Here is a 27,008-nt window from a genome sequence, read left to right on the forward strand (position 1 = left end):
TGGATTATAAATTTTCAAAATAATCCCTAATGATTACTGGATTTCTGAGATGTCTGTGGTGATTTCTCTTTTCTCATCTCTAATTTAATTAATTTTGATTTTCTCTATTTTTCTTTAGGTTAGTTTGTCTAAGAGTTTATCAATCTTATTTAACTTTTCAAAGAACCGTTTGTTTGTTCATTGATCTTGGCTCTGATCTTAATTATATCCTTCCTTCTAAAATCAGTTTGTTCTTCTTTTTCAATGGCCTTGAGATGCATCATTTGGTTTTTTACTTGAGATTTTTCTGATTTTCTTATATAGGCACTAATAGCTACAAACTTTTCTCTTAAAACTGCCTTCATAGTGTCCCAGAGGTTCTGGTATGTTATATCACTATTTTCAGTTGAGTCTAAGAATTTTTTAATTTCCCTCTTGATTTCTTTTATCACCCATTCATCATTCAAAAGAGTATTGTTCAATCTCCATGTGTTTATATAGTTTCTATAGGATTTTCTTATGTTGATTTCTAATTTCACTCCATTGTGATTGGATAAGTTGCAAGAAATTACATTAGTTTTTGTATTTACTAAGAGTTGCTTTGTGGCCTAAAACAAGGTCTATATTGGAGATGGTTCCATGAGCCACTGAGATGAAAGTGCATTCAGCTGTTTTGGGATGAAATATTTTATAGATGTGTGTTAGGTCCATTTGATATATAGTATTTTTCATGCCCAAATAGTTTTTACCAAGTTTATGTCTGGATGACCTATCTAATGTTGAGAGAGGTGTATTGAAATCACCCAGTATTACTGTACTGGGGTCTACTGGGGTCTGTCTGAGACTTCAATGTGAGTAGTGTCTCATTTATGTAATTATACCCACATTTGGGTATAAATATTTATTATTGTTATATCTTCTTGTTGGATTGTTCCCTTGACCAATATGAAGTGACTTTCTTTGTTCTTCTGATTAATTTTGGTGTGAAATCTGCTTTGTAAAGATATGAGAGAAAATATTCCTGCTTGTTTTGGGGCTCCATTCACATGGTACATCAATTTCCATCCTTTCACTTTCAGCCTGTAACTGTCTTTGCAATAAAGTATGCCTCTAGCAAGAAACATACAGTTGGGTCTTGTTTTTAATCCATTTTGCCAGCCTACATCCTTTAATTGGAGAATTGAGACTATTTATATTCAATGTTATTATAGAGAAAATTTTAATAATACCTGTCATTTATTTATCATGTTTATTTTCATCCAGTTTCTCACTTGCTTAGTTACTCTTCAAATGAAATTTGTTCATTTGTGAGCTCTGAGGCTTATTTTTTATTTCTTCTTAAGTATTTCCTTAAGTTCTGTAGTGCTGGTTTAGTAGTCATGAATTGTTTTAGTTTCTGCTTATTTGGAAAGTTTTATTTCATCTTTGATTTTGAATGACAGTCTTGCTGGATATAGCAGTCTTGGTTAAAAGTTATTTTCTTTCAGGATTTGGAACACATTGTTTCAAACCCTCCTGGCTTGTAGAGTTTAAATTGATAAATCAGAATGGTTTGTGATTGGTTTGCCTCTAAATGTGACCTGATGTTTTTCTCTTGAGGTTTTAAAATTTTATCCTTGTTCTGGATGTTAGGTATTTTAATTAAAATGTGTCATGGAGAGTTATTTTTTGATCTTGACAACTAGGGGTTTTGAATGCATCCTGTATCTGAATGTCCATCTCATTCTGAAGGTTGGGAAAATTTCCTATTGTTATTTACCTGAAGAGGCAATCCATTCCATTAGTCTGTACTTCACAGCCCTACTCACTTTCAGTGCTTTTTAAATTTGGTCTCTCAATATTGTCCCAGAGTTCTTGTATATACTGATCATGATTACTTTTTTTTTTTAATGCAATATTGTGAGAGTCTTCATGCTGTCCACACTGTTTTCTAGCTCTGAGAGTCTGTCTTCAGCATGTTCTACTCTATTAGAGAGACTTTCCACCGAACATTTTATTTGATTAATTATGTTTTTCATTTCCAAGATTTCTGTTTGGATCTTTTTCAATACTTCTATCTTCTTGTTGAACTTAGCATTACTTTCTATACGGATTTCCTTAATTCATTCTGTTGTTTTTCTGTGTTCTCTTGGAATTCATTGATCATTTTTATGATTCTTTTGAATTCCTTATCTGATATTTCATCCACTTTGATATTTTGGGGGTCATTTGTTGGTGAATTATGAACTCTAAGAGGTGTTGTGTTAGCTTATTTTTTCATATTTCTTATACTCCTGTAGTGGGTTTTATGCACCTGTTGGGAGGGATTTCTCTTACACTGTTTTGTGTGGGCCTTTTTAGGGCACAGTCTTCACTTGCCAAATTGTCCTACAGTGAGCTAGATTGAGACCCCCTCATAGGTGTGTTATTCAAAGCCTTTGTGTTATTTCTCTGGTTTTGCTGTAGAAGTGGATGTCTGTAAATAGGACATGGAGGCCCACCCCTAACCATATATATTGGGACCTGGTTGTTAGGTTGGGGTTTTGGCTCTTATATTCTTGCATTAAAATATAGTTGATGATTGAGTATCATTAGCTTGTGTGTGGAGCAAGATACACTGTCTTTTGGTTGAGTTTAGTTCAGTAGCATAGTTTCTACCCTGTGAACTTGTGGTGTTCCCTTTAGTTTCCCAGAACCTCAAAGAATAGGGAGAAGCAAAGAATAGCAATAATCAATGCAAACAATATACAGTATTAAACTAAATACTTGGCTCCTACTATGACAACATTAACTGCCACAAAAGAAAACAGAACTGTTAGGGTCAGAGATTGCCAACAGCAAAAACAATAAATAACCATGAACTATATCTGACAACATGTGTCAGCTATGTCATCCACAGCAATAATAATTGCAATAGCATTAATTGTGGGGTTGGAGTTATGTAAACCAATTAGTGCTAAAAGACAGTAAGAATACAGTCAATTAAGAGAAAATAAAATGTAGTAGAAAGGTATAAAAGAGTTTACAATTTCAAAAACTGAACAGAGAGACTGCAGAAGAGATATAGCATGTGATATTTATAAGAAAGGATGAGAAAAAATAGAAGTAAGAATATAAAGGGAGAATGAAAGAGAAAACAATAGAATTTGGCTGTTAGCACAAGAAGGAGAAAAAGAGAAAAAAGCAGCATACAAATTAAAACAATACAAAACCAAATCAAACAAAGTATACTAATCAAAAACCTTAACCCTCAAAAGACAAGGCAAAGTAACTAAATTTTTTAAGTGCTATAACTGAGAAGAAAGAAACAAATATGCATATGTATGTATTGGTTCATGTATGTCCATGAACCAATCAACACAGAAAAGTCACACACAAAAAATAAAAACAAAAACAAAACACAGCTTCTTAAAAAAATGAAGGAATTGTTTCCACTGAAGTGGTCAAAATGTTTGAGGAGAATAGATGGTCACTGTCTGTCTTTCCACTTTTTCTTAAGCTATGTACTGAGAGTGAGAGAAAGGGCAGGGGGTTGTTAACCCCTTCATCTTTTTGTGTTACTCACCAACCTACCAGTTGGAGTGGCCTGAGACTGAAACTGATTCAAATAAGTCTGTTTCTCTTCTCACCAGACTGAGGTAAGATGGGATGGGAAGTACTGTCAGTTGGAGTTTTGTTTGCACAGACCAGATCAATGCTCCCAGGGAGGAGCCACTGCAGAGTTCTATGAGTGGAGTTCCAGTAGGTGGAGCTTAGGTCTATCTAATCAGGCCTCAGGGCCTTTGTTGGGTGGTGTCTGCTCTGGGGAGATTAGATCTAGTGCCTGGCAGTTGCCAATCTCTGCTGATAGTCTGGATCTCAGGAGTCTCCCAAGGATTCTGTTTTTGGAACAGTGGAGCCAATCCTTCACCCCCTCTGTTGCCCACAAACACAGACTTCCCAGGCTTAGTCCGTGAGTGTATTTATACCTGTCTGTTCAGAATCCCAACCTGCTTCAGCTGCCACAACCAACTTGGATCCAATGTAGTTTTTCTTTTTTGTTTAATGTACCCAAATTTCTGAGTCTCTAAGTCATTCTGACTCTCCAATATTGACTTTTAGTGAAATCCCTCTTTTGCTCGCCTTACAGAGAAGCAGTAGTCCTGGTGCTTGAATACCGAGCCATGGAGCAACTAGGAATGCAGCCTTCCTCTAGCCTGCCATCCTGAATAACCTCTATAAATTTATTTAATATCATAAAAAAAGTACAGTTCACATCTTAACTGAAAAGATATGGTTACAAGATTGTGTAGATGGATAATCACAACTTTAAAAAAGTACACAGAATAAAGTACATCAAAATGTTAATGTAGGGGCTCGGGTTATGGCTCAGGGGTAGAGCACTTGCCTGGCATGTGTGAGGCACTGGGTTCGATTCTCAGCACCACATATAAATAAATGAATAAAATAAAATGAAGGTCCATTAACATTTAAAAAACATTAATGTAGCAATAGTTCACCAAAGGAAAGTTATTTTCCTCTTTATATGTTTTTATAGTTTAAAATCTTTTGCGCAATGTATGTATATGACTTTTGTTTTAAAAAATCAGAGTATTCAAAAACATGGTTATAAAAATTAACACCATTACCACCAAGCACCATAAAAATAACTACTGGATTAAGCTCCCAATGACTAGTCAAAGAATTTTAAGTGCTCAGAGATTAGTTGAAGATGATGTGGAATGAAAAACAAATGTTGACATAATAAAATCTCACAAAGAAAAAAAATAACTACTGGAACACTTTGCATTTCTAAAGCATTTCCTCCAATTTGATTAATTCTTCAAGGCTTATTTCAAGTGCCACATATTTCAAGAAAACGTATTTTGAATAATGGTGCTCTCATCAATAAACCTTATTGTCTGAGCATTCGTTTGTAGCCCTATCAGCCTCACATTCTCTATGGTACTTTAGGATACAAGTAGACAAAAATTGATAAAATTGGTTGCTCATTCTGTATAACATTTGCTAAGGTATTTGGTTATTTTCAAATTTATTTCAGAACTAAAGTACCTGGATATTATGGCCATCTGAATTGAACATCATAAAATATTGATATATTTAATTCATCCTACAAACCAGGGATAACTTTATCAGAAGAAAATATGACTTTGTGTTTCTATATAAAATATAACATTATAATCAGGAGTATATTTCCTTGAAAATTAGAAGCTATAAAATTAAGTGCTCAGCAATATCATAATTTTTCTCTGTACATGTTTGCTACAGATTTATGTCTTCTTGCCAACTTATTAATAGATAAATAGTAGTAAACACCAGGGGCTTAAGGAAAATGTCTAGAATACAAATATAAAACTGAGCGCATTCTAATAATTGATTTTTTTGTACTAGTTTCTAGACAAAAAAAGAAAAAATAGGCTACCATTATTCATTTTTGGCAGAAACCACCTTGGTGCTCTTTCTAGAATAGGAAATGGAAGCATGATTCAAAATTGCTGCTTAATTCCTATTTTGTGTTAGGTATTTTATTCCAGGTATGTTGATATCACCTCCTACAGTACTTCATGAGCCCAGAAAGATAAGTAGCCACATGTCAATTATATCTAGTTGGTATTTCCTCTACCAACATTTAGCATGTTGTTGAACATCTCGTAGATACTCATTAAATATTGTTGGCTGATTGGTAGTTTCTGTCTTTTCAATTCATTCAAGAATATCAAAGTAATTTCCTTTTCCTTTGTTACTATTTTGATTTGTGTTCAGTAGCATCTGAAAATAAGTTATGGATATGTCTGTTGACTCAAAAAAACAAAAAGGAGCTTGGGTAAGGTTTCAATTGTAAATAAACTCAGAATCACAATTTTATCAGATGTTCATCTACTCTGTCAGCCAAGAGGCAGAAGTTTCACCGGCTTCTTCTCTTCCTCCCCTGCCCCATGTGTGCGTGAGCACGCGCAGCGCGCGCGCACACATACACACACACACACACACACACAACACATGGTGCACCCTAAGTGAGATCCTATGAAATTCTCTTTCATTTAAGCACTTCTTTTTGGGAATTTTTCCCATATGCTTGCACAGAATCAGTTCTCAGGATGAGCAATAGCAATGTAATAGGCATGGCCATATTGAACATTTCCAGTAAATCGTACTATAAAAAGGACACCAAATGTTTAGATCTTCATCACACAAACTTTGTTTACCCATTGAGTCTCAAGTTTTCAATTCTGTAGACAATCATTATTTCAAAGTTAGCATAAGTGTTATATTTATTGCTCAATGTAAGTTTTTATAGGTATCCCACATTTGGGACAATGGGACAAAATGGGTTAATGTCCTCATATGTGCTACCTATTGTGGTAGATTTTCAAAAGTCCAAGAAGAACACTGTGAGTTTTATTCTCAAGGATTATTCTACTTTAAGAAAGTCAGAGAGACCCAGAAACAAATAATTTCAGTGATGTGTACTGGCTGTGTAAAAAGATATACAAAGGAGATCCTGGCCAAATAGTGTTTTGGTGGTTGTCATTTGTTTTGCTAAATACATGTGTTCAGAGAATCAAGTTTTTATCATCTAGAAGTCAAGTGTATAGTTAAAAGAGCAAGTGTCCCCCCTCAAAAGGATGTTGTTTCCTAATTGTAAAACATATGATGATCAGCTAGATTGGATGATTTCCATTTAACCAGAAGGCATGTGAATTTCTCCCAGGTGAGAAATATATATGTATATTGGAAAATACTATAGGCAGATTAATGTGTCTATTTCCAGAAAAGGAATAAAGATCTTTTTCCTAATGGATGAACCTTCTAAAAGTTGTAAAGAAGGATTTGAAAATTTTAGCATTTTCTGTAAAACATGAAACTGACTTTTAAAAGGGGTATTAGCCAGCATAAACTGTTTTTTTAAAAAACAACTTTCTACTTTTATTTTATTCCTCAGAGAAATTTATCCTTCTTCCATCTTATACCTCAAACTCATATCTTTTTATTAAATCTGACTGCAGAGATGCTTCTAAGTTAGGTCAGTTTTGCTACGGATTGAATTTTGAAAGCACATTTTAATTTCTGCATCCATGCAGCTGAGCACTGCTAAATTGAATAGGCTGTGGTTATGGGAACTGGAGGAACTGAGATGGAACCAAGAAATATGTAACTGGAGAAACCTTTTGATAGCTGAAAGATTTTAAGTCACTCTTAATAAGGTCTGATAGGTTAAGGAATAACATGTTGTGGGATTCAGGAAAGCAGCTTTCTACCCTTCCTTGCCATTTGGGAATTATTTTCATCCTTGTGCTGCTGTAACCTATCAAGAAAATGGAATTGAAATGGGTCTCACTGAGCTGTGCAGCATAAATCTGAAACTTGTGTAACAATAAAATTTTCTTGCCAAGCAGATAGGTAGAATCATGCTGTTAGCATGCTACTCAAAGAACTCAAGTAAACATATTAATTTCGTTTGCACAGAACAACAAATGGTTCCTTCAGATTCTGAATAGTCTACCAAAAAAAAAAGTAATTAAGAGATTTCAGCTCTTAATTGGTCAATGTTGAATCTTAATATGACAGGAAGTCAAGTGTTTACTAAGTTCTCCCATAGATCCCCAGTCTTTCACACGCACACATTAACACACACACACACCACACACACAAAGTAGACAGTGGCAAATTTCCCTGTTCACGATTCTGTGTGAACTCTAGTCATTCAGAATGTTCCCTTAAGCTAAACTACTGTTTTCTATTTTTCATGTTTTCAATGTAAATTATATAGGATTAGATACGCTGGCTGGAAAAAGAGATCATTAGTTACTTATTTCCACATATGAATCTAAGCATCTGTTCATACTCAGGGCATATTTGAGGAAATGTTCCATAGCTTAGGTTGATGTCACTCACTTCTATTATATACAACACTTTGAATTCATGGTTCTATGGTTTTGTAAAAGTGAATTCACCAACAACGGATATGGAGACACAAACACTATTCATTCCTTTTTGACAAGTAAAGCCAAGTTAAAGCATTGTTAATAATGCTCACAGTCACTTGGGCATAATACCAAATTTGACTTTGTTAGCCATGTAAAGAGAATTTCCAAAGATTAATGAAGCTTCTTGAAAAATAGTCAGAGGGAATTTTATATATGGTCTAGGGATGTTCAACTCCAGAACATTAGCATTTTCTCTACTGAAAGTGTATTTACTTGAAAATAAATTGCCATTATCTGGTTCAGGGGCAGAAGTAAATGGATTCCAGAAACACATAAGATATTATAGAAAAATTTAGTACATCATAAATATGGCATTTCAGTGTGGTATGGAACAGATGAATTATTTGATAAGTGTATTAGGAGAATGGACTAGCCATTTGTGAAAAAGTTAACTGGATCTCCATCTCATACATTAAAGTAAGTTCCAGAGGCTTCAAAGAGAAAAATGTAAACTAATGAAATTGTAAACATTATTGAAGAAAATATTAGTGAATATTATTTATAATCTTAAAATGGAGAAGGCCTTATGGCACAAATTCAGAGTTAGAAAAGAAATACTGATAAATAAAACCACATTAAAATTAAATATTTTTTCAACCAAAAAAATGAAACCAAAAAGTCAAAAGAAACCCTTAGAAAATTATGCACACATAACATAATACAGGGCTACCTTTCTTTATTTAGAAAGAGCCTTTTACCAACGAACAAGAAAAGATAAGCAAATAGAGGAGAATAATGGCCAATTCCTAGAGAAAAGCAGCCAACAGACATAGGAAAAGATGCTCACTTTCTCGAACAATTAGCAAAATACAAAGGAAAACAATGACAATAATTTTCACCATTTAGATTAGCACAAACAACCAAAAAAATGGATAATATGCTGCACTGTTGAGGATCAAGGAGACAGACATTCTTGCTCTAGAATAGTGAGTATAACCAACATTTATGAAGGTCTGCTTAGCAATACACTTTCATTTCTAGGAATTTATTATACAGAAGTATGTAAGAGCAATGTGTGTTTATTATAAAATATGTGAATATTTTAGACCTATTTTTGTTGCACAAGTGCTCAAAGTCAAACATGTATATTCAATGTTGACAATCATGAAGAATTGGTAAACAAAATTATTTGTCAATAGATAATTAAACAAACCATAGTATACCAAAGAAGGAATGTTTTAAATCACTGAAACAGATATGGAGAGAACATGTATTCTGACAAGGGAAATTGTCCAAAACATATGGTTAACTGAAAACTCAAATTATAGAATGTTGGATTGATGTCATTGTAATTTTAAAAATGTTAGACATTCATCCAAAAAATTGGAGAAATATGTACCAAGCTGTCATGGTGCTAGTCAATCTCTCCATTATAAATATCTATAATGATTAAAAGTTTTATAACAAGCATTTATTATTTTTGCACTCATAAAAAATAAACTTAAAAGACAATAAAATTACCACTAAGAAATTTTAGTAGAGCCAGGCATGGTGGTGCATACCTGTAATCCCAGTGGTTGGGGAGACTGAGGCAGGAGAATCTTGAGTTCAAAGCCATCCTCAGCAATAGTGAGGCATTAAGCAACTCAGTGAGACCCTGTCTTTAAATAAAATACAAAATAGGGTTGGGGATGTGGCTCAGGCTCAGTGGTTCAGTGCCCCTGAGTTCAATCCCCAGTACCAAAACAAAAAGAAGAAGAAGAAAATTTAGTAGTAGTTAGGAGAGTCATATTTTTCCTAAAAGATTGATCTTCCTCCTCCAGTTCTACTAAGCATTGGATTTCTTCTGACATTGAAGCACCGACCTAGAGAATTTGAGATCCATTTACCTTTTCTACATACCTTGTCCTCTGTGGCTGTTGACGGAAGTGGGAAAATTATCACCCTTGACTAAAAAATCCATATGGATTTACTTTATTAAAGTAAAAAATCTAGATTCTATGATGAACAAATCCATTAGGTTTCTCTTGCTATAAACATGGTAGCAATTGTTAATGGGTCATATAATTTTTTATTTAAAAAAATTTTTTTTTGTAGTCATAGATGGACAGAATGCCTTTATTTTATTTGTTTATTTTTATGTAGTGCTAAGGATCAAACCCAGTACCTCACATGTGATAGGCAAGTACTTTGCTACTGAGCTACAGCCCCAGCCCTGGGTCATATAATTCTTAAAAGTACAAATTAATGCAGTCTCCTTACAGAAAATGTGGTAAATGTAAGAGCTGAAAAGACAAAATAACTCATAGCTCCTCCAAACTATGAACATGCACTTATACTTTTTTCCTTTGTCTTCATTTTTACAAATGTGACTGCATTCTATAAATAATTTTTGCATCTTGTCTTCATTTAGCACATAACCACATTGTTTAAAAAATTCCCCTGTAAAAAACATTTTAATGGCTATATAATAGTTAATAATTTAATAATCCCCTGCAGAGCTTGACATTTGTTTCTAAGTTGCCATTAATCTTAAAAACTGCCTAGTGAACAGCTTTATGCGCAAGATTTTTTTTTTTATTGTTTTCTGGTTTTCCTTTTTTGGTGATTCCTGCAAGTGGGATTACTATTCAAGGACATCAAAACTCCTGACACAAATGACTAAATTGCTAATTTTAATTTACTCTTCCATAAGTAATGAGAAAGCATGCCCGTTTCATTGCACCCTGGCAAACACTTTTTATGATCAATAAAAACAAAACAAAAAACTTTGCTAAATTTGATTGAAGTCTTGTTTTAATTTACATTCCTTTCCTCCTAGGACTGAATATTTTCTGCTGTGTCTATTAACCACCTTTTTTCTTTTCACAAGTATTCGTGTAATTAACGTTCATGTCTTTCATCTATTCATCTATGGGGGTCTTCATTTTTCTTACCAAGTTGTAAAAATTCTTCACATATCAAGGATACTTATAAATATTTTTTATGTTAAGGTAATCCTAAACTTACAGAAAAGTTTTAAGTACAACATAAAGAACAATCCTTTTTCATCTGTGGCATTTCCTAATAAACTTTGTTATTGGCTTTTAATGTTCCATTGATCACAGTTACATTCTCATTTAGAGTTGAGTGTTTTGTAGCTTTTTCTGCTGACTCCTGTGGGCTGTACCATACCTCTTAAATTATAGCACTATGGCCGTTCCCTACTGATAAAGTCACTTCTTTATTTTTCCAAACACAATTATTTTTAAAGGAAATGTGACTTTAATTGGCATTGAATTATACAGATAAGAATTTGCTCTCTCCACCGAAGTATGTAATACCTCTCTTTTTGCATCTTTCAGCAATTTTGTGGGTTTGGTCATGTAGGTCCTTTGCATTTCTTAGTATATTAGGTTACATCACAGATAGAATCTCTTTCCATACATTGTATTTTATAACTGATTGATGCTGCTATGTTAAGAAGCAAAGCTGTCATTAAACAAACATGACTGGCCATTAAAAAATTCCAGAGAGAACATTCAGCTTTAAGTTATGCAACTTCTGGATACACTGTTCCAGGTAAACAATTTGTATAACACACTCCATTCAGTTAACTTTATGGAATTACCATCTTAAATTTTGTATGTATTCCATAATTACATACTTTATTCCAGAGCAATTCATCTATAGTAATTTGTTGTCTCCATAATCAGGAAACAGGGTCAGTTGTCCTTTAAACCACATTTGGTTTGAGATAATAAAACCATAGTGTCTGTAAATAGAAGAATGTTTATCTTTTCCTTCCCCTTCCTTTCCTTGCCTTTAAAAAAAAATTTCTTACCCATTGGGAGTTTATCATTTCAGGTCTTCAAATCATGTTCACAAATAGTAACAAGTAGTTTACATGACATCTTTGAGAATAATACCCAGTAAATGTTATCCCTGTTCTATTATTAAGGAATCAGAATTGAAGCCAACACAACCAAGTATTTGAGAACTGTGCCTGGGCTACCCAATAAAATGAAGAGCCTTGTTTTGAAGATTCTCACTGCTATGGATCCAGTCTATCTTCCCCACTTCTCCTCTCAGAAATTCCCAGCACAGCCCATGCTACCACATATCTATACATTTATTCTGCACTGTCCCACACTTTCTTGTTTTTTATTTGTTCTAATTAGTTATACACGATAATAGAATGTATTTTAACATATTATACATACATGGAGATTGACTTCTCATTATTCTGGGTGTACATAATGTAGGATTACTTTGGTCATGTAATCATATATACACATAGGATAGTAATATCTGATTCATTCTACTATCTTTCCTGTTCCCATTACCTTCCCTTCCCTCCATTCCCTTTTGTCTAATTCAAAGTACTTCTATTCTTCCCTACTCCCAACTATTGTGAATTAGCATCTGCATATCAGAGAAAATATCTGGCCTTTGGTTTTGGGGGATTGGCTTATTTCACTCAACATCATAGTCTCCAGTTCCATCCACTTACCAGCAAATGCCATCATTTCATTCTTCTTTATAGCTGAATAATATTCCCTTGTGTATATATACCACATTTTCTTTATCCATTCATCTGTTGAAGGGCACCTAGGTTGGTTCCATAGTTTAGCTATTATGAATTGAGTTGCATCACTTCTGGCTGCATCACTCATCCCCAAATGGTAGATTCATTTAAAAACAAACTAAAAGCAACCCTACCTTCTCCTATTGGAAAAATACAGTTTGACTCTTATAGTGGTACAACATGGGGTGGGTTCTTCATTAGAACTAGATTATGTTCATGCAGCTGGCCTAGAACTGATTCCCATCTGTAGAATAGGTCAGGGCACAGTAATAAACCTCATAACCTAATAACATCCATTGAGATTTCTCCTTGTGATAGTAAAAAGTGTAACAAAAACTTGAGGTGAAATAATCATAATAAAAATTAATTTTGATTTTTTCAAATATTTACCAGGTTTAAAATCTATGCTATGTAGATCAAGTCTATGAAGAAGTTAATTTACTGAGAAAAATAACAATAAACAACAACCCAGATGAATTAAATGTAGTATATCTTTAATATTTTTTTGCTTTATTAAAATAAAACTTTACCAAACTAAATTTTTTAAATGTCAAAAACATTCCAAAATCATTTCCAGGTTAAAATAAATGTTCATTTTTGTCAGCCTCAAAAGATTTGAAGTCTTTTTCCCAAACCTTATCTGTGATTGATTTTTAAGGGTTCTACAGCCTACCCTTGCATTACATTTCCTGTTATTTATGAAGACTATATTATGAGGAAAAAATTATGTGATGTAATATCAAGTGATAAAAAGCAGGGTACAACATTTTGTTCTTATTATTTTTATTAATTAAAATGCATGTTTAAAAGAATGTTAGTACACAAAAATAGTAATTGTAATTGTTTTTGCAATATGATCAAAATAAACTGATCAAAAAATCACATTGAAATACTTTTGGCTTTATCAGTGTTGTCAATTATTACATTATTACTTTTTTTTTTTTTTTTGGTACTGGGAATTTAACTCAGGGGTGCTATGTCACTGAGCTGTGTCCTCAACCCTGTTTTTATTTTTATTTTTTATTTTGAGACTGGGTCTCATTAAATTGCTGAGGCTGCCTTGAGTTTGCAATCCTCCTGCCTCAGCCTCGTGGGTCACTGGGATTACAGGGATGTGTGCTACAATGCCAGGCAAAGATAAATTTGATATAATGATACCAATTTACTACATAATCACACCTACTTGTGTGTGTGAATGTCTGTCAAAGCCAAATTATGTCAAGCTTTGTTAACTGGCCTCTGTATGTTTAGCCTTCCCAAGAATCTACTATACTTGACCAAAGTTTGAAAATTGAAAGCTACAGGTTATCTTTATGTGGTTAGGGAAGCCATTGGCTCATTTGTTACCTTACCACAATGCTTCCTTAAAAATTAATTTATTTTTGGACTGGGGATGCAGTTCAGTGGTTGAGTACTTGCTAGCCTGCATGAGACCCTGGGTTCTATCCTGAGCACTGCAACAAAACATTAAATTTTGAATTATATCTATATATATTATATATAGATAAAATTATATAGTTGTCATGTACATATAAAATACATACAGGTGTCATGTATATATATTTATATAATTATATATTTAACATGTACAACATGATGGTTTGAAACATATACAGTCATCTTTGGATTGTATGGAGGATGGTTCTAGGACCTCCTATAGACACCAAAGTTCAAGGATGCTTAAGTCTAAAATGGCACAGCATTTGTATACACCTGTTCCCATCCTCCCATATCATATCTAGATTTCATATAATACCTAATACAATGTAAATGGCATGTAAATGCTTGTACTGCATTGTTAAGGAAAAGAACCTGTAATGTTCAGTATAGATGCAATAATTTTTCCTGATTTTTTAAATCCACAGTGGATTGAATCTGTAGAACTCACAGATGGGGAGGGCCAATGTATCTACATTATGAAATGGCTAAATTGAACTGATTGGGATTTGTCTTATCACACATACTGATCATTTTGGGGGAATCAGAATTTTTAAAATCTTCTATTTTTCAGGACTACAATACATTACTGTTAACTATAGCCAATGTGTAGTACATTTGATCTCAAGTTTCTGGTAACCACCAATAACATACTCTGAGCTTTTAGATCCTACACACCCTACATGAGCTTTTAGATCCTTTTAGGTCATGCAGTATTTTTCATTCAGTCTGGCACATTTCACTTAAAGTCCTTCAGGTTCATTCATGTTTTCTCAAATGATTTCCTTCTTTTTTAAGGCTGAAGAGCATTCAATTGTGTCTACATAATACTTTTTTAAAAAATCCCCTTGTCTGCTTATGGGTGCTTTGACTGGTTCCAGATCTTGGTTGTTATGAATGATGCTATAATGAATACGGGAGTGTGACATACTGATTTCATATCCTTTGAATGTATGTCCAGAAGTGAGATTGCTGGATCGTAGGTAAATCTTTTTTAGGGAATCTCCACTATTTTCCACAATGACCGTAATCATTTGTATTTCTTCAGCAGGTATACAAGAGTTCTTTTTCTTCATTTTTTTTTTTTTTTTGCCAACATTTATCTTTTGTCTTTCTGGAAATAACCATGCGAACAGGTGTGAGGTGATAAATTGTGGTTTTAATTTGCATTAAACTGATGATTTGTGATGTTGAACATTTTGTCATACATCTGTTGGGCATTTGTATGTCTTTACTTGAGAAATGTCTGTTCAAGTGCTTTGCCCAGTATTCAATAGGGTTATTTGATTTCTTGTTATTGAGCATTTTAGTTCCTTATATATTATGGATATTAACTCCTTGCAAGATGCATAGTTTGCAAACATTGTTTCCCTATCTTAGTCCATTCAGGTTGCCATAAAATATCTTAGATTAGGCGATTTACAAACAATTTAAATGTATTGCTCACAATTTTGGAGGCTGGGAAGTCCAAAGCACCAGCGGATTTAGTGTCTGGTGAAGTTTCACTCTGTTTTAAAGGTGGCACTTTGTTGCTGTGTCCTCACATGGTATAAGGGCAGAAGAGGCAAACAGGTTCCTGAAAGCCTTTTTATGGGGTCAGTAATCCTATTTATGACTGTGGAACTGTGGAATCCTCATGATCTAATTATCTCTCAAAGGCCCTACCTCTTAATAGCATTGCCATCAGGTTGAGGTTTCAACATATGAATTTTGGAGGGACACAACATTCAGGCCCAAAGTACTCCCTTCCACAAGCTGTCTCTCCACTCTGTTCCCTTTGCTGTGAAGAAGCTCTTTAGTTTGATTAATCCTACTTGTCCATTTTCACTTTTGTTGTTTGGGCTTTCAGGATCATACAAAAAAAAAAATCATCATCTAGACCAACATCACGGAGCTTTTACCCTGTTTTCTTTAGTAGCTTTACAGTTGCAGGTGTTTCTTTAAATTTTTAATCTAGTTTAAATATTTTTTACATATGGTGTAAAATGAAGGTCTAATTTCATTCTTCTGCACGTATATTTCTAGTTTTCCAACACCATTTATTAAATAGATGGTCTTTTCCCTGTTGTGAGTCCTGGCACCTTTGTTGAAAATCAATTGGCCATAAGAGCATGTATTTACTTTGGGGCTATTTTAAGCTGAGAACAGCTTAACTTTAACCACATCAAAACAAAACCTCAACAGTTTTGCTCCACATCCCCCTCCACATCTCATGTTTTTGATGTTACAATTTACATATTTTCTATTGTGTATCCCTTAACAAATTATTGTCATCATGGTAATAGTTTTGTCTTTTAACCTTCATGGTAAAGATGTTATTTACATAGCATTACAGTAGTATTCTGAATTTGACTATGTACTTATTTTTGCCAGTGAATTTTATACTTTCATAAATATTTGTTACTAATTAGTGTCCTTTTCTCTCAACATGAAAAACGCTCTTCGATATTTCTTGTAAGAGAGGATTGGTGATGAACTCCTTCTATTTTTGTTTGTTTGAGAAAGCCTTTATCTCCTTTTATTTGCTGGGTACATTTTCCTTGTTTGGTAATTCTTTAGCACAATGACTATCTCATTCCTCTTTTCCTGGTCTGTAAGGTTTTTGCTACGAAATCCGCTACTAGCCTTGTTGAAATGCCCTTATACGTGATGTGTTTATTCTGTTGCATTCAGGATTCTCTCTTTGTCATTTTATCTTTGGCATGATGGACACACATTTTTAATGACAACCAATAGCAAATTTATACAAATAGCAGACTGGACTATAATGAATACAAAACTCTTCCAGGTAAGGGTAGGAAAAACATCGCTTACAAAAGTCCATCTGATTCAAGGGGCCAAGTTATTCACAGGCATTACTGCAAAAATGACATGTGGCTTGAAATAGACACATTGATGTCCTCTCCCTAGAGGCATTGATTTTTGACAGTCCTGTTATATGTGTTGGTAGTCTTATTTGGACTGAATCTTATAGTACTTGAATATTAATCTCTTTCCCCAGATTAGGAAAAGTGATCTCAGTACCTTGATTTAGACTTTTTCCCTCAGGCCTTTTATGTCTTTTTTGTTACATATTTAATTATGTTCCTTTGCTTATTTTGGTACAGACATAAACAATTCAATAAAATCACAAAGTGTATTTATTCCTATTTATATTTTGAACTTGTAATAAAATTCCAGCCTAGCCATAACATTCATCATTCTCCCTGATATCTAATTTGGGTACATCATGGCCATTTATAATCTTTTTGGAAATAAAACCCTGTATGTTTTGAGTGACATATCAGCTTCTAATTGGTTTGTGGTAATAAACTTTTGTCCTATTCTCAAAAATGATAATATTTTAAAACTTGGTTAAATACGTGTTCATTAAAATGCTTGAATATCACAGGAAAGATAGAATGTAAAGACGTCCACATTTCCATGTACCTGATGACAGATAACTTTTTTTTTGGTACTGGGGATTGAACCCAGGGGTAATCCATTGAGTTACTTCCCCAGATATTGATAGATTGAGACAAGATCTTGCTAAGTTACTTAGGACCTCACTAAATTGATGAAACTGGCCTGAAATTTGCAATCCTCCTGCTTCAGCCTCCCAAGTTACTGGGATTTACAGGCGTGCACCACTGTCCCTGACTTGATGAAACTTTAAAATATAGCTATTGTGAATACAAGCAACAACAGGTGTTGGAGAGGATGTGGGGAGAAAGGTACACTCATACATTGCTGGTTGGGCTGCAAATTAGTGCAGCCACTCTGGAAAGCAGTGTGGAGATTCCTTAGAAAACTTGGAATGGAACCACCATTTGACCCAGCTATCCCACTTCTTGGCCTATACCCAAAGGACTTAAAATCAGCATACTACAGAGATGCAGCCACAATCAATGTTCATAGCTGCTCAATTCACAATAGCCAGACTGTGGAACCAACCTAGATGTCCTTCAATTGGTGAATGGATAAAGAAACTGTAGTATATATATATACAATGGAATATTACTCAGCTATAAAGAATAATAAAATTATGGCATTTCCAGGCAAATGGATGAAATTGGAGAATATCATGTTAAGTGAGATAAGCCAATCTCAAAAATCCAAAAGGCAAATGATCTCACTGATAAGCGGATGATGACACATAATGGGGAGTGGGAGGGGGCAAGAGTGGAGGAAGGATGGACTGTAAAGAGGGAAAAGAGAGGTAGGAGGGGTGGGGGGGAGAAAAAAAATAACGGAATGAATCAAACATCATTACTCTATGTAAATGTATGAATATGCAAATGGTGTGCTGTTACTCCATGTACAAACAGAAACAACATGTATCCCATTTGTTTACAATAAAAATAAATTTAAAAAATATAGCTATTGTAGGAGATATGAAGTATATCCCAGTGTGGTTTTCATTTGCATTGCCTTAACAACTGATGATATCATTAATAGATAATTATATATCTTCTGGAGAAACATCTGTTCAAATCATTTGCCCATTTTTATACTGGGTCATTTGCTTTTTAGTGTTGAATTGTAAGAGTTCTTTGTATTTTCTAGAGATTGGTTCTTTAGTAGATACATGGTTTGCAAATATTTTCTACCATTCTATATGTTGTATTTCCATTTTCTCAATAGTGTCCTTTTAAGTATAAAATTTTTCAAATATTGATGATTATAAATTTTTTCTTTTATTGAGTTTTATTGTCATAATTAAGAAATCATTGCCTAATGTAAAGGCTTAAAGATTTATACCTGTTTTCTTGGAAGAGGTTTACAGTTTTTACTCTTTCTCTTTGAATTAATTATTGTCAAAAATCACTTGATCATATATGTGTGAGTTTATTCCTAGGCTAGATTCTACTCCACTGGTCTGTATGTCCACCCTTTTGCCAGTACCATACCACCTTGATTGATTCCTTGCTTGATTCCTATAGTTTTGTAGGAGGTGTCAGAATTGAGAAATGTGAATTTTCCTACTTTGTTCTGTTTTAGAATTGTTTTGGCTATTCTTGGTCCTATGCAATTCCACATAAATTGTATAATCAGCTTGTTGATTCCTAACAAAGTTCACCTGAGATTCTTAGAGGGACTATACTGAATCTGTAGATCAGTTTAAGGAGCTGCTTATTTTTTTTTTTTTTTTTTTTTGGTTCCAGGGATTGAATGCAGGGGTACTTAACTACTGAGCCACATCCCCAGACCTATAAATATTTTATTTAAAGACAGGGTCTTGCTGAGTTGCTTACGACCATGCCAAGTGACTGAGGCTGGCTTTGAACTCCCAATCCTCCTGCTCAGACTCCTGAACTACTGGGATTACAGGTGTGTACTACTGTGCCTGGTGTATTAGTTCACTTTTAATTTCTATGATGAAATATCTGAGATATATTACTTTAGAAAGGAAAGAGGTTTATTTGGGCTTATGGTTCTGGAGGGACATTCTAGGAGCTTCATTGGGTGATATCCCTTGTTACAGGCAGAATCCTGAGTTCATGCAGAGAATCACATGGCAAGAAAGAGGGAGCAACATATGTGTGGTTTCTCTCTTTATTCTTACACCCCCAGGATACAATCATGAGAACTCCCCCTAATGATTTTACATCATCCTAATCACCTCCCAAAGGTCCCACCTCTAAACACTATATAATCTGATTTCCGCCACCATTAGTGTATTTTGGGGGATTAAACTCCCACATGAGTTAAGGGGGGCAAACCATCTTCACACCATAGCAGATGTATTGCTATTTTGACAATGTTAAGTCTTCTGATCCATGAATATGGCAAGGTTTTCCATTTATTGAGAACTTCTATAATGTCTTACAGTGATATTTTGTAGTTTTTTTTTCAATTTATTTTATTTTATTTTATTTTTATTGTAAACAAATGGGGTACAACTTGTTTCTCTGGTTTTACATGCAGTAGAAGCATACCATTTGTGTAATCATACATTTACATAGGGTAATGGTGTTTGATTCATTCTGTTATTCATTCTGTTATTTTTCCTTCCCCCCACCCCTCTTTTCCCTCTACACAGTCCCTCCTTCCTCCATTCTTGCCTTCCTCCCACCCCCCATTATGTATCATCACTTACCAGCGAGATCATTTGTCCTTTGGTTTTTTGAGATTGGCTTATCTCACTTAGCATGATATTCTCCAATTTCATCCATTAGACTGCAATTGCCATAATTTTATCATTCTTTATGGCTGAGTAATATTCCATTGTATATATATACCACAGTTTCTTTATCCATTCATCAATTGAAGGGCATCTAGGTTGGTTCCACAATCTGGCTATTATGAATTGAGCAGCTGTGAACATTGATGTGGCTGCATCTCTGTAGTATGCTAATTTTAAGTCCTTTGGATATAGGCCGAGGAGTGGGATAGCTGGGTCAAATGGTGGTTCCATTCCAAGTTTTCTAAGGAATCTCCACACTGCTTTCCAGAGTGACTACACTAATTTGCAACCCCACCAGCAATGTATGAGGGTACCTTTTTCCCCACATCCTCGCCAACACCTATTGTTGCTTGTATTCTTGATAATTGCCATTCTAATTGGGGTGAGATGGAATCTTAGGGTAGTTTTGATTTGCATTTCTCTTATTACTAGAGATGTTGAACATTTTTTCATATATCTGTTGTTTGCTTGTAGATCTTCTGTGAAGTGTCTGTTCATTTCCTTAGCCCATTTGTTGACTGGGTTATTTATATTCTTGGTGTAAAGAAAGTTTTTTGAGTTCTTTAGAGTATAAAATAAGTTTTGCACTTATTTTATTAAATTTATTCCTAAGTATTTCATCCTTTTTGATGTTTTTATTAAAAATTTTCTCTAAATCCGCTTTTGGATTGTTCATTGCAAATGTTTAAAAATACAGTTAATTTGCATCCTGTAGCCCATTTAATTCACTTTTTAGTAGTAGTGTTTTAGTTAATTCCTTAGATTTTCTATAAAGATTATGTCATCTGTGAATACAGTTTTACATGTTCCTTTCCTATCTGGATGGTTTTTATTTCTTTTTCTTGCCAGTTGCCCTAAACTAAAACCTTTAGTACAATGTCAAAGAAGTGGCAAGAGCAAACATATTCTATTTACAATCTTACGGGAAAAGGTTTCAGGCTTTCACTATAAGTATGTTAGCAGCGGGCTTTCCATACACCTTTCATTAGCTTGAGGAAGTCCTGTTCTTGTCCTCACTATTGATTATTCTTATCAGGTAAAGGTTTTGGATTTAGTCAAGTTGTTTTTCTTTATCTATTAAAATGATCATATAATTTCCCCCTTCCTTATATTGATGTGGCATTTGATATCAATAGATTATATTTGTATGTTGATCAAACTTGCATTCACAGGTCATGGTATACAAACTTTCTTATATGTGGATGGAATCACCTTGCTTGTATTTTACTGCTGGAATTTTTTTTTTTGTCTATATTCACAAAAGTGTATTGGTTTAGTTTTCTTGAGATATGTTTGCCTGATTTATCAGGATATTATCAGGGTAATAAGAACCTCTGAATGAGTCAGGATGTGTATTTTTGAATGATTGGTTTTAATTCCTTAAACACTTGGTAGAATTCATCAGTAAAGTCATCTGATGCTTGGCTTTTGAGGGAAATGTTTTGAATACTCAGCTAGCTATAGATTTATTAATCTAAATAAATCTATTTCTTCTTGAGCAAGTTTCAAGTAGATTGTGTTTTTAAGGAATTCGTACATTTTGTGTAGGTTACCTAATTTGCCCTTCACAGTATTCTTTAAATTCCTTTTTATTTCTATAAGGTTAGTAGTAATATTCCTTTATTCCATTCCTAATTTAGTAATTTGAGGGCTTTTTCTTCATCTAAATATTTTTCAATTTTGTTCATCTTCTAAAGGTTGCAATGATTTTTCTCTATTATATTTTTATGCTCTCTATTTGAATTGTCACCTTTATATTCTTTCTCTTGCTTGCTCTGGGTTTAATTCCCTTTTCTAGTTCAGTAATGTTTCCTAGGAAAATTAAGGTATTGATTTGAGATCTTCCTTCCTTTTTAGTGTAGGTATTTGTAGACAAAAATTTCCCACTAAGAATGACTTTTTTTTAATCATCTTGTGTCTGGTTTTAGTATGTGCTGTTCTCATTCACGTCGATGTATTTTCTATTTTTCCTTATGATTTTGTCTTTGGTTTACTAGTTATGTATGCATATACTGTTTAATTTCCACACATTTTGGAGTTTCTCAAATTTCTAGGATTTCCTAATTCATTTCATTGTTGAGAACATACACGGTATTAACTGAATGGTCTTAAACTTACTGAGATTTGTTTTATAGCTTAACAGATGGTCTAATCTGGAGTATGTTCCATGGGCACTTGAGAAAATGTATAAACTGCTGCTTCTGAGGAAAATTGTTCTCTAGATGTTAGGGGTGGTTCGTTTAAAATATTGCTAAAGACTCCTATTTCCTTCCTGGTCTTTTGTCTGGTTGTTCTACTACTGAAAGTGGAGTACTAAGGTCTCCAACTATATTGTAGAATTGTGTATCTCTCACTTCAATTGTCAGTTTTGCTTCATGCATTGGATAGCTGTTAGAAAATATGTATTTATTGACTGCTGTGTTGTCGCCACCCGCGGCAATTTGTTACCGCCTGCAGCAACAATTGCGCGGGTATTTATCGGAGGTGGACTGGAAACTGAGCTACTTCTATTATCTTTCTCTTTAGTGCGCTTTCTTGCTTGTTCACCTGTTCTCCAGCCTATAGAGGAAGAAAGGCTTTGAGAGGAGAGAGAGAGAGAGGCTTTGCTTAAGAGAGAGAGACTACACTTTCAGAGATCTATATCTTCTTAATTCTGCTGCTTCTTCTTAAAGGTGCATCCTGCATCCTTCACTCTTATCTAGAGGTGTGGCTTTACTTCTCCGTTCTGCAATCTATCAGAGGTGCTGCTTATCCTTCGCCCAGCGATCTAGAGGTGTAGCTTATCCTTTCTGCTAGCTGCTTATCCGGTTATCCCTGGTGCGTCCTATAGGTGTGTCTTATATACCTAAGGCAGCCAATCAGCTTAGGATTAGCATAATTGAGGCACGCCCCTTGGTACCAATCAAGAAAGAATGAGGAATATCTGTTGAGCACTAGCACAAAGGAGACATTAACTAATCAGGCAAAAGTAGATCATACCGTGTTAACACTAGTTAAGTGCCACCTCTTGGCTCAACGCCAGCTGCCATTTTAGGGTTACCCAAACATGTCTTCTGCACTGTGTCTTTGTGATGAGCTTGTCTTGGAGTCTGTTTTGTCTGATATTACAGCCAATGCAGTTCTTTTGGTTTGCACAACACATCTGTTTCCATTGCTTACTTTCAATGCCTCTGTGTCTGTCTTGGCATCTAAAGTGTGACTCCTTTAAAGATGGCAGAAATTAGATTATGTCATGGGTTTAGAAAAAATCATTTCTTCCAATCTCTGGTTTTTACATGGGGAGTCCAATCCATTGTTACTTAATATGACTTCTGAAAAGGCAGGATTCCAGTCATTTTGTTGTTTAGCTCTGTCTCTTCTACCTCGATTAGTTCATAACTGAGATTTTGTTATTTTCTCGAGTGCATTTTGGTTGTCTTTTCATTTTTGATATGTATTTTTAAGTTGTTTTCATAGTGGTTGCTCCATTAGCATCTTATAACAACCTCCTTTTGAGTAATACAAGCTTAGCTTTAATAGTATGTAAAACTTTGTTTCTGTAAGTTACTAATCTCCATCCCATTTATGTTCCTTTTGTCATAACCTACATCTTTAGACAGTGTACCTATTAATACAGATTTAGAATCATTGCAAAATGTAGTTGTATTTTGAATTAGGAAAAAAGGAATCACAAATAAAAAATTCAGACATTGTTTTATTAACTCAGGTAGTTTTTACTGACATTCATTTCTTATGGCTTTGAGTTATTGTGTAGTGTCATTTCAGCTTGGCTCACTTTAATATTTTTTATAGGGCAAGAATGCTAGTTTTTGTTTCCTTGGGAATGCCTTTCTTTCATTTTTGGAAGATAACTTTTGGAAGAGATATAATTCTTAGTTGACAGTTGTTTTTTCTTTCTTTTGTTCTTGCACATTGAACATGTTTATCACTCTCTTCTGGTTTCCATAGTTTCTTTTCTTTTGGCGGGGGCGGGGGGTAATGGGGATTGAACTCAGGGGCACTCGACCACTGAGCCACATCCCCAGTCCTATTTTGTATTTTATTTAGAAACAGGGTCTCACTGAGTTGCTTAGCACCTCGCTGTTGCTGAGGCTGGCTTTGAACTCACTATCCTCCTGCCTCAGCCTCCAGAGCTGCTGGGATTACAGGCATGTGCTACTGCACCTGACTGGCTTCCATTGTTTCTAATGAGAAATCAAATAAATCTTATTGAGGTGCTCCGATATATGAGAAGTTACTTCTCTTCCTGCTTTCAAGATTTTCCTTGTTCTTAGTTTTGAAAATTTCATTATGTGTCTTCATGTGTTTCTGAGTTTATCCTACTTGCCACTTGTTGAGCTTCTTGATACACAACTTCATATCCGCTATGCATTAGTTTTAAGTGTCCCCCACAGGTACATGTGGTAAGGCTTGGACCCAGGTGGCATTACTGGGAAGTGATCGAACTTTTAGGAGGTGGGGCTTAGTGGGAGGTTCTTGGGTCATTGGTGGGGGGTATGCACTCAAAGGGGACTGTGAGATCTCTGTCCCTTCCTCCCTTTTGCTTTCTGACCATGAGGTGAGACATTTGCTTCACCATGTGCTCCCCACCACTGCCATCCAGCACTCCAATCAGACACCTACAGGCAGTGTCAATCATGGACTGTAATCTCTAGAATTGTAAACCAAAATAAACCTTTTTAAAAATTATTTGTTCTTTTTTAGTTATACATGACAGTAGAATGTATTTTGGCAAATTGTACATACATAGAGTATAACTTATTCTATTTAGGATCTCACTCTTTTACATGATGTGGTGTTACCCTGGTCATGTATTCAAATACAAGGACAGGAAAGTTACGTCTGATTAATTCTACTCTTTTCTATTCCCCTCCCCCACTTCCCTTCATTTCCTTTCGTTTAATTCAACGGATTTCTATTATTCTCCTCCCCGACTGCCCTTTTATTGGGTTAGCATTCACAAATCAGAAAGAACATTCAGCCTTTGGTTTGGGGGGACTGGCTTATTTCACTCAGCATGATATTCTCCAGTTCCATCCATTTACTGGCAAATGCCATAATTTCATTCTTCTTTATGGCTCAGTAATATTCCACTGTATATATATATGTGTATGTGTGTGTATATATATATATATATATATATATATATATATATATATATACCATATTTTCTTTTTCCATTCATCCATTGAAGGGCACTAGGTTGTTTCTATAGCTTGGTTATTGTGAGCCGAGCTGCTATAAACATTGATGTAGCTGTGTCACTGTACTATGCTGTTTTTAAGTCCTTTGCATATAGACTGAGGAGTGGGATAACTGGGTCAAATGGTGGTTCCATTCCAAGTTTTTTAAGGAATCTCCAGACTGTTTTCCAGAGTGGTTGCTCCAATTTGCAGTCCCACCAACAAGTATGAGAGTACCTTTTCCCACATCCTTGCCAGCAATTATTGTTACTTGTATTCCTGATAATTGTCATTCTGACAGGAGTGAGATAGAATGTCAGTGTAGTTTTAATTTGCATTTCTCTAATTGCTAGAGATGTTGAACATTTTTTCATATTTTTTTGATCATTCATATCTCTACTGCTGTCAAGTGTTTGTTCAGTTCCTTTGCCCATTTATTAATTGAATTATTTATTTTTCTGGTTTTTTGAGTTCTTTGTAAAGCCTGGAAATGCTTTATCGAGGTACTGGTGGTAAAGTTTCTCCCTTTCTGTAGGATTTCTGTTCATATTCTTGTTTCCTTTGCTGTGAAGAAGCTTTTTAGTTTAATACCATCCTATATGTTGACTCTTGAATTTACTTCTTGTGCTTTAGGAATCTTATTGAGGAAGTCAGTTCCTAAGCCATGTTAGAGAGTTGGGCCTAGTTTTTCTTCTACTATGCGCAGGGTCTTTGGTCTAATGCCTATAGGTCCTTAATCCACTTAGAGTTGAGTTTTGTGCAGGGTAAGATATAAGGGTTCAATTTCAATCTATTGCATATGGATTGCCAGTTTTCCCAGCACCATTTGTCGAAGAGGCTATCTTTTCTCCAATGTATGTTTATGGTGACTTTGTCTAGGATAACTGTATTTGTGGGGTTGTCTCAGTGTCTTCTATTCTATTCTCTTGGTCTTCATGTCTGTTTTGGTGCTGATACCATGCTGTTTATGTTACCTAGTATAATTTAATTTAAGGTAGTATAATTTAAGGTCTGGTATCCTGATGCCTCCTGCGTCACTTTTCATGCCATGGACTCCTTTGTCTATTCTGGGCCTCTTATTTTCCAAATGAATTTCACGATTGCTTTTTCTATGCAGAAGGTCATTGGGATCTTTATTGGGATCACATTGAATCGGAATAGTGCTTTTGGTAGTAGGCCATTTTGATAATATTAATTCTGCCTATTCAGGCACATGGGCGATCTTTTCCATTTTCTGAAGTCTTCAATTTCTTTCTTTAGTGTTCTGTAATTTTCATTGCTCTACACCTCTTTTGTTACGTGGATTCCCAAATATCTTTTTTTTTTTTTTTTGAGACTATTGTAAAGGGGATAGTTTTTCTGATTTCTTCTTCAGCTGATATATCCTTGGTATACAAAAATGCAATTGATTTATTGGTATTGATTTTAAACCCTGCTACTTTGCTGAATTCATTTGAGTTCTAGAAGCTTTCTAGTAGGATATTTTGTGTCATCTAAATACAGAATCACGTTGTTGGTAAATACGGATAGTTCTTTTCCTATTTGTGTCCCTTTAATTTCTTCCTTTTGTCTGATTGCTCTGGCTAGGGTTTCAAGGACTATGTTGAATAAAAGTGGTGAAAGAGGGAAAAAAAAAAGTGGTGAAAGAGGACATCCCTGCCTGGTGCCAGTTTTTAGAGAGAATGCTTTCAGTTCTTCTCCATTTAGAATGATGTTGGCCTTGGGCTTAGTATTTACAATGTTGAGGTATGTTCCTACTATCCCTAGTT

The sequence above is a fragment of the Sciurus carolinensis genome, chromosome 14 (assembly GCF_902686445.1).
Source record: "Sciurus carolinensis chromosome 14, mSciCar1.2, whole genome shotgun sequence".
Lineage (NCBI taxonomy): Eukaryota > Metazoa > Chordata > Mammalia > Rodentia > Sciuridae > Sciurus > Sciurus carolinensis.